This window comes from Bubalus kerabau, chromosome 9 (assembly GCF_029407905.1).
Source record: "Bubalus kerabau isolate K-KA32 ecotype Philippines breed swamp buffalo chromosome 9, PCC_UOA_SB_1v2, whole genome shotgun sequence".
NCBI classification, from domain to species: Eukaryota; Metazoa; Chordata; class Mammalia; order Artiodactyla; family Bovidae; genus Bubalus; species Bubalus kerabau.
This window is the reverse complement of record NC_073632.1, coordinates 10,903,576-10,911,684: the sequence shown is the minus strand read 5'-3', so window position 1 is coordinate 10,911,684 and position 8,109 is coordinate 10,903,576. Positions and strand designations below refer to the sequence as shown.

General features: G+C 37.9%; 1 long non-coding RNA gene across 1 annotated transcript; it reads left to right on the top strand.

Annotated features, from left to right (window-relative positions):
* The first annotated feature begins 321 nt into the window (after positions 1–321).
* On the top strand, positions 322–7,756 carry LOC129619577 (uncharacterized). Its single transcript, XR_008697934.1, has 4 exons — positions 322–481; positions 881–1,099; positions 2,184–2,264; positions 7,152–7,756. It is a non-coding gene; the product is annotated as an uncharacterized LOC129619577 (long non-coding RNA).
* Positions 7,757–8,109: the final 353 nt, after the last annotated feature.

Genomic DNA, 8,109 nt, shown 5'->3' with positions numbered 1-8,109 from the left:
CTGGAGTTATTTCTCCACTGATCTCCAGTAGCATATTGGGCCCCTACTGACCTGGGCAGTTCCTCTTTAAGTATCCTATCATTTTGCCTTTTCATACTATTCATGGGGTTCTCAAGGCACGAACACTGAAGTGGTTTGCCATTCCTTTCCTCAGTGGACCACATTCTGTCAGATCGCTCCACCATGACCCGCCCGTATTGGGTTGCCCCAGGGGCGTGGCTTAGTTTCATTGAGTTAGATAAGGCTGTGGTCCTAGTGTGATTACATTGAGTAGTTTTCTGTGAGTGTGCTTTCAGTGTGCCTGCCTTTGGCCTTGGAATATGGAATGAAGCAGGACAAAGACTAATAGAGTTTTGCCAAGAAAATGCACTGGTCGTAGCAAACACCCTCTTCCAACAACACAAGAGAAGACTCTACACATGGACATCGCCAGATGGTCAACACTGAAATCAGATTGATTATATTCTTTGCAGCCAAAGATGTAAGTAAGACCATAGCGGGGGGGAAATTGTGTTTAGAATCAAACCCCTTACCCGCCAGAAAACCTCAGAGGGCTTAAATAAACTTTATATGCACCAGGACCCAGAGACCCCACCGCCACCCCCCTACCCCCCCATAGACTGAGCCAGAACTGTGTTTGAGTGTCTCCTGCGAAGGTACTGGGTGAAGCAGACCTGGGTATGGCATAAGCCTTCTTGGAGATGGTGGTGGTGGTTTAGTTGCTAAGTCGTGCCCAACTCTTGTGATCCTGTGGACTGCAGCCTGCCAGGCTCCTCTGTTCATGTGATTCTCCAGGCAAGAATACTGAAGGGGGTTGCCATTTCCTTCTCTGGGGGATCTTCCCAACCAAGGAATTGAATCTGAGCTTCCTTCATTGCAGGAAGATGATTTACCAACTGAGCTATGAGGGAAGTCTCTTGGAGTAGGTCGCCGTTAACCCCACCATAGAGCCTTCAGAACTTACACAGGACTGGGGAAACAGACTCTTGGAGGGGACAAACAGAACTTTGTGTGCACCAGGACCCAAGAAAAAGAAGCAGTGACCCCACAAAGGACTGATGCAGATTTGCCCATGAGTATCCAGGAATTTCTAATGAAGGTATGGGTCAAAGGTGGCCTGCTGCAGGGTTGGGGGCATTGAGTGCAGCAGTGAATCCATGGGACATTTTGAAGGAGGTTGCCATTAGCTTCATTACCTCCACCATAGTTTGGCCTCAGGTCAAACAACAGGGAGGGAACATAGCATCAACAGAAAATTGGATTAAACATTTACTGACCTTGGCCCCACCCATCAGAACAAGACCCAGTTTCCCCCTCAGTCTTTTCTCCCATCAGGAAGCTTCCATAAGCCTCTTATCCTTATCCATTAGAGGGCAGGCAGAATGAAAATCAAAATCACAGAAAATTAAGCAGGCTGAGCATATGGACCACAGCCTTGTCTAACACAATTAAACTATGAGCCATGCTGTGTAGGGCTACCCAAGATGGACGGGTCATGGTGAAAAGTTCTGACAAAATGTGATCCACTGGAGAATGGAATAGCAAGAGACTTCAGTATTCTTGCCTTGAGAACCCTATGAACTGCATTAAAAAGCTAAAATACAGGATACAGAAAGATGAACTCACCAGGCTGATAGATGCCCAATATGCTACAGGAGATCTGTGGAGATATAACTCCAGAAAGAATGAAGAGACAAAGACAAAACAAAAAAAAAGCACCAAGTTGTGGATGGGACTGGTGATGAAAGTAAAGTCTGATGCTGTAAAGAACAATATTGCATACCTCGAATGTTAGGTCCATGAATCAAGGCAAATTGGAAGTGGTCAAATAGGAGATGGCAAGAGTGCCCATCAACATTTTAAGAATCAGTGAACTAAAATGGACTGCAATGGGTGAATTTAACTCAGATACCATTCTATCTACTACTGTGGGTAAGAATCCCTTAGAAGAAACAGAGTAGTCATCATAGTCAACAAAAGAGTCCAAAATGCAGTAATTGGATGCAATCTCAAAACCCACAGAATGATCTCCATTAATTTCCAAGGTAAACCATTCAATATCACAGGAATCCAAATCTATGTCCCAAACAGTAACACTGAGGAAGCTGAAGTTGAATGGCTCTATGAAGCCCTACAAAATCTTCTAGAACTAATACCCCCAAAACATGTCCTTTTTATTACAGGGGACTTGAATGCAAAAGTAGGAATTCAAGAGATACCTGGAGTAACAGGCAAATTTGGCCTTGGAATACAAAACGGAGCAGGTGAGAGTTTAACAGAATGTTGCCAACAGAATGCACAGGTCACAGAAAACACCCTTTTCCAGAAACTTAAGACAAGACCTTACACATGGGCATAACCAGATTGATTATATTCTTTGTAGCCAAAGATGAAGAAGCTCTATACAGTCAGCAGAAACAAGACTGGGATCTTGGCTCAGATCATGAACTCCTTAATGCAAAATTCAGATGTAAATTGAAGAAAGTAGGGAAACCCACTAGATCTTTCAGTTATGACCTAAATCAAATCCCTTATGATTATACAGTGGATGGGACAAATAGATTCAAGGGATTAGATCTGAAAGACAAAGTGCCCAAAGAACTATGGACAGAGGTTCATGACATTGTACAGGAGAAAGTGATCAAGACCGTCCCCAAGAAAAATAAATGAAAAAGACAAAATGGTTGTCTGAATAGGTCTTACAAATAGCTCAGAAAATAAGATAATTTAAAGGCAAATGAGAAAAGGAAAGATACCCATTTGAGTGCAGAGTTATAGAGAATAGCAAGGAGAGATAAGAAAGCCTTCCTCAGTGATCAGTGATCACTGCAAAGAAATAGAGGAAAACAGTAGAATGGGAAAGACTAGAGATCTCTTCAAGAAAATTAGAGATACCAAGGGAATATTTAATGCAAAGATTGACATAATAAAGGACTTAAAAGAGATTCTATAGACTCAAAAGAAGCAGAAGATATTAAGAAGACATGGCAAGAATACACAGAAGAACTGTACAAAAAAAAAGATCTTCATGACCCAGATAATCACGATGGTGTGATCACTCACCTAGAGCCAGACATCCTGGAATGTGAAGTCAAGTGGCCCTTAGGAAGCATCACTACAAACAAAACTAGTGGAATGGATAGAATTCCAGTTGAGTTATTTCAAGTCCTAAAAGATGATGTTGTGAAAGTGCTGCACTCAATATGCCAGCAAATTTGGAAAACTCAGCTGTGGACACAGGACTGGAAAAGGTCAGTTTTCATTCCAATCCCAAAGGAAGACAATGCCAAAGAATATTCAGACTAACTGCATAATTGCACTCATCTCACATGCTAGTAAAGCAATGCTCAAAATTCTCCAAGACAGGCTTCAGAAGTACATGAACTGTGCAGTTCCAGATGTTCAAGCTGGATTAAGGATAGACAGAGGAACTAGAGATCAAATTGCCAACATCAGTTGGATCATCAAGAAAGCCAAAAAGTTCCAGAAAAACATTTACTTATGTTTTATTGATTACACCAAAGCCTTTGACTATGTGGATCACTAAAAACTCTGGAAAATATTTCAAGACATGAGAACACCAGAAAACTTTACCTGCATCCTGAGGAATCTGTATGCAGGTCAAGAAGCAAAGTTAGAACTGGACATGGAACAACAGACTGGTTCCAAATCGGAAAAGGAGTATGCCAAGGCTGTATATTATCATCCTGCTTATTAACTTATATGCAGAATATATCATGTGAAATGCTGGCCTAGATGAAGCACAAGCTGGAATCAAATTGCTGGGAGATAGATAAATAACCTCAGATAGACTGATGACAGAACAGCGAATCTTTCACCCTCATGGCAGAAAGCAAAGAAGAACTAAAGAGCCTCTTGATGAAAAGCCTCTTGATAAAAAGTAGAGTGAAAAAGCTGGCTTAAAACTCAGCATTAAAAAAAAAGGAAGATCATGGCACATGTTCCTATCACTTCATGGCAAATATATGGGGAAACAATGGAAATAGTGAATGACAGGCTTTATTTTTGGGGGCTCCAAAATTACTGCAGATGGTGACTGCAACCATGAAATTAAAAGATACTTGCTCCTTGGAATAAAAGTTATAACCAACGTAGACAGTGTATTAAAAAGCAGACACATACTTTGCCGACAAATGTCCATCTAGTCAAAACTACGATTGTTCCAATAGTCATGTATGGATGTGAGAGTTGGACTATAAAGAAACCTGAGGACGGAAGAATTGATGCTTTTTAACTGTGGTGTTGGAGAAGACACTTTAGAGACTCTTGCATTGCAAGGTGATCAAACCAGTCAATTCTAAAGGAAATCATTCCTGAATATTCATTGGAAGGATTGATGCTGAAATGGAAACCAATATTTTGCTCCCCTGGTGCACAGAAAGGACTCATTGGAAAAGATCCTGATATTGGGAAAGATTGAAGGCAGGAGGAGAGTGGACAACAAAGGATGAGATGGTTGGATGGCATAACCGACTCTATGGACATGAGTTTGAGCAAGCCCCAGGAGTTGATGATGGACAGGGTAGTCTGACTTGCTGCAGTCCATGGGGTCACAAAGAGTTGGACACAATTTAGTGATTGAGCTGAGATTAACTGATATTTAATCACAATTTTTGGGGAATATTTTGACACATTTTTTTAGAAAGCAAATTAATTTTGTAAACCGTTTTACCCTATGTATGATAATAACCAATTTTATTTTATATCCAATAGAAAAGTCTTATGCACAAATGAGTATCTCTATTTTCCTCCTTTATTGAGCAAATATTTCCTGGGCACCTGTTTGCTAAGTACTATATCAAGCACTTGAAGATAGTAAATAAAACAGACCAATATTTCTGCTCCTATAGATATTACATTCTCGTGGATACAAATAGAAACATTAGCTATAAGTAAATGAGTCAGAATCTCAGAGCACATCTAAAGCACTTTGATTTTGACCCTGACCTAGGGAGCCCTTGAAGTGTTTTGTGAAGAGAAACATGGTCTGATGTTCAGAAGGTTGATTCTGACTACTGTGATGAAAGTGGAATGCAGTAGTGCTGAGGCAAAAGTAGGGAATCTTATGGTAATTCAGAGGACAATAAAATGTTCCATGAAAAAATATTGTTTTGAACATTTGTAAATCAAGAAAAAGCTTTATTGGATCATAAAATAAAAACTTTCAGCAAAATTTACTATTAATAATGAGATCAGAAAGTATACCTATTTTAAAATTTGACTTATTTGCAACATATGATAATAATAATAGAGAAGCATGCATAGTTTAAAATGTAAGCCATATAAATAATGATTTAAAATGTCTTGTGAGATAATAGTTTTAATTTCAGTGAGAGACTACATTAAATTATAAACATAAAAATTGTAATAAAACTTAAGGTAAATAGCATGAAATAAAATACAATGATGATAATAATGGGTTATTTCAACAGCAGACTTATGCAGAAGTTGTTTCTATATGAAAGTAACAGTGCTATTATCCAGTCGCGTCCAACTCTTTGGGACCACATGGTTAGTCCATCCAATTCTCCAGGGAAGAATATTGGAGTGGGTTGCCATTCCCCTCTTAAGGGGAGATCCTTTACCTTCTGAACTACCAAAGAAGTCCTTGTTTCTATAGAGGAGTAGGCAAATATACAATTCAAGGATAAAATATATATATATATATATATATATATATATATATATATATAATTCAATACTACTACTTTCTATCCTTATTCATTCAAATACCTTTTTAGTTGTTATTTTGAAGTAGTATACAGTAAAATTTGTTAGATGTGCTTTTCATTTCTATGAATTTTAACACATCAGAGATTTGTATGGGCTTCCCTGGTGACTCAGCAGTAAAGAATACACCTGCTAATGGAGGATAAACAGATTTGATACCTGAGTCAGGAAGATCCCTTGGAGAAAGAAATGGCAACGCCCTCCAGTATTCTTATCTGAGACATTCCATGGACAAAGGAGCATGGTAAACAACAGTCCATGAGGTAGCAAGAATTGGACACCACTTAGCAACTAAACAACAACAACAAAAACATAGACTTGTGTATTAACAACTGCAATTAGGACACATCAACCCCCAGACCTCTTTTGGGCTATTCCTCTTTAGTTACATTTCTTCCCATCCTGGGCCCTGTCAACCACTGATCAATTCTTTGTCATTATAGTCTGTATTGTCAAGAGCATCATGCATTACATAAGCTTTAGAGACTGGGTTCTTTCCCTCAGCTATCTTAGAGATCTCTCCAATTACTGCATGAAGTCATAGTTCACATTCCTTTATTATTGCTGAGCTGTATCCAAGTGGTAAGAATCCACCTTCCAAAGCAGGTTATGTGGATTCAATCTATGGGTTGGGAAGATAACACAGAGAAGAAAATAGCAACCCAACCCACTCCAGTATTCTTACCTGGGAAATCTACAGCCCATTGCAAAAGAGTCAGACACAACTTAATGACTAAACAACAACAGCATTCAATTATATAGATATACCAAAGTTTATGTATCCATTCATTTAAGGACATCTGAGTTATTTGCATTTTTATGATTATGGATAAAGCTTCCATACACATTCACATATAGAACTTATGTTCCAATATCTAGGGTAATCAAAATTCATTTCATTTTTTATTATTTTATTATTTGTGAAAAATAAAAATTTCCTTCCCTAAGCTAAATACTTAAGAATAACATTGCTATGTTATATAGCTGTGCATGTTTAACTTTATAAGTATGAACTAAACTGCTTTCCAAAGTAGCTATTCTGTATTCCTGCTTCCAACCAATAATGTATGAGTACTTGTTATTTTGCATTTCCAATAACACACATGTTGTAATCTGCCTTTATTTATTTATTTTTTTTTCCTTTCAGCCATTTTAATAAGGGAGCAGTGATAACTCATTGTAGTTCAGATATCTTAAAAGTCAGATTTATTTATTTTTTAAAATACTTTGAAACTTTAGAAGGGGCAGTGAGTTCAAAAATATTATGGCTAATCAAAAAAAAAACAAAAAAAACAAAAAACAGGATCACTAGGTGGTAGGAACATAGAGTTTTATGTGGGTTAGATTAATATTACAAGTGAGAAGAGTCTTCCCTTACATCAGGTTTTTTTTTTTTTCAGAGGCAGGAACTCAGAGTCATCATCCAGAGAGCAAAGAGGGTGAAAGTCTCCTGGGGAACAGCGAATGTCGGGAGAGCCCTCACAAAACTGGCTGATGTCCCTCAACAGCACACCTGGCAGTCTCCAAGGTATGGAACTACAAAGGGCAGCCACTTGGAATTGGGGTCTTTTGTAGTCAGGTACATCTTATCTGTGGTTAGCAAATGCCAGATACAGCATTGCTATGTGTGTAATTCAGGGAGGCTCTAATTTGCTAAGTTATTCGGGATACATGAAAAGCAATTGGATATGTTCCTGGATTTGTTAAAAAAAATAAAGTTTGGCACTGGTGGGCTTTTGAGCTAATTGTCCCAGCTTGCTGTGAAGAAGTAATGTACAGGAACCAAGTTTGGCTGACAGAAGGAAACAGAGCTCTAATGTTCCAGTACATGGTATGATTCAATCAATCGTATGAATCATGTAATATACCTTCTGTTGAAAATTGTAACATTTTACTAATTTTTGAGAAAGTAAAAGTTGAAGATAAAAAAATGAAAATATGTTTTTTTGGCAACTTCTCTCTTAATGTTTGATATAGAAATACAATTTGATTCTCATATTTGAGGACAGTATTATTGATAGTTTGATAAATAATGACTGTATTGTGTTAATGGAAAAGTTTGTCGATTTAATGGTATAGTTTAAGGATTTGGAAGTCATTATGTGTGTGTGCGTCTGTGTATCTATTGATATATATTATAAATTAATTTGATAACCCTTGTGTCTTTTGAGTAATGCATTGCTTATTCAGGCCAAAACATCACTAAATATCACCTAAATATATTTTTGTGCACTTGATAAAGAAGTGGCCAACGGAAAATCTTGGTACACTGAAACCAGGTTTTGGATATGGGTCACCATACTCTGAGTAAATCAAGATAATAGGTATTTAATCTCCTTTTTCCTATTAACACTGTAA